Source organism: Octopus bimaculoides, chromosome 15 (assembly GCF_001194135.2).
Source record: "Octopus bimaculoides isolate UCB-OBI-ISO-001 chromosome 15, ASM119413v2, whole genome shotgun sequence".
Taxonomy (NCBI): domain Eukaryota; kingdom Metazoa; phylum Mollusca; class Cephalopoda; order Octopoda; family Octopodidae; genus Octopus; species Octopus bimaculoides.
In genome coordinates, this window is record NC_068995.1 from 53,472,595 (window position 1) to 53,474,077 (window position 1,483).

The 1,483-nt window shown below is 35.9% G+C and overlaps 1 protein-coding gene across 1 annotated transcript in view; it reads left to right on the forward strand.

Moving 5' to 3' along the window:
* The window catches only part of LOC106878164 (leucine-rich repeat serine/threonine-protein kinase 1), a 97,657-nt gene that overhangs the window by 88,180 nt on the left and 7,994 nt on the right, over nucleotides 1-1,483 (forward strand). The gene's annotated exons all lie outside the window — the stretch shown is intronic.

The following is a 1,483-nucleotide window of genomic DNA, read 5'->3' on the forward strand; positions in this document are numbered from 1 at the left end:
GGCGAGTTGTCTTGCCAACCTAATACCTGAAACTTGTAAAGAAGCCAGCAGTTTGTGTTTATCTGATGTTGGCAGACAGATGGAGAGATTGATAGGGGCAGATGGGCAGATAGATAAATTGATATATCGGTAGATAAATGCAATGTTTGTGAGATAGATGGGGAGATGGCAGTTAGATACGTTAATAGATAGACATAGACATAGACAGAAAGATAGACATGTGGAAAATTGGAGAGGATTATAAATGGTTTCATGAACTAAGAGAGAGAGAGAGAGTGGTTATATAAAGGCAGTTACTAGACTAATGGTTAACGAGATAGATATATAATATTCCTATTTATAATGGGTGCAGCTGTAGCTGTGTAGTTTAGAAGTTTATTTTGTAACCTTGTGGTTCTAGGTTCAATCCTACTGCACAACACCTCACATAATGTCTTTCATCATAGTCTTAAGCTGACATGATACCTTGTGAGTGGAATTTGTTCAACAGAAAATTCATTTACATTATTTACAACTGACGGGCATATGGCGTAGTAGTTAAGAGCGCAGGCTACTAACCCCAAGATTCCGAGTTTGATTCCAAGCAGTCACCTATTATTATTATTATTCACCTGAATAATAATAATAATAATAATAATAATAATAATAATAATAACATAGAAAGACACCTTAGGAATGAGAACCCAGGTTCGAAATTTCCTCAAGACACCTGATGAAGGCTGGAGGGTATATCAGCTGAAACGTTGTGTTAACAACAGGCAAGATGAGGACAAACATCTGTCAATTGTAAATAAGGTAAATAATGTAGATTTCTTTCATATAAGCAGAGACAATCTGACAGTGAAGCCATACGCACACAGACACAAATTCAGTGTGAAACGAAAATAATCGACACACCAGCAAAAAGACAACCACACAATACCTTGCCCTGCATTCCTGTAATATAGCGTCAGAATTTCAGCAAAAACACTTACACCATTCAGCATTTGTAAATTCATTTCACTATTACTTATATTTATTATGGAAAAAATCTTATAAAAAAAGACTATCACAATACGAATACCAAACAAATGCACGGCATGCATCAGAAAATGACGATGAGACACGTTCATGGCTTGCAGATCAGCGACAAAGAAAGCAAGCTCGGCATGCATCTGAAACCGAACATCAACAAAATGCATGATTTTCAGAGAGCAAACAAAGAATGGCAGTTTGACCTGCAGCAGAAAATGAAGATGAAAGACATGCATGACTTGCAGCTGATTGTCTTTGAAAAGCATCACAAGAAACAGCACAAGAAACTGCAAACAGACTTGCAGATAGCTGACAAAGAATGATATTGATCTTTCATCTACTTCGATTATTACATAGTTTTATCTTCTAAAAATGCACACATACAGGAGGAGTAAATTATACATATAATAATACATTCAATGTGGCTCCAGATAAACTGTAAAAGTAATTACCTGATCAACAACAGGTT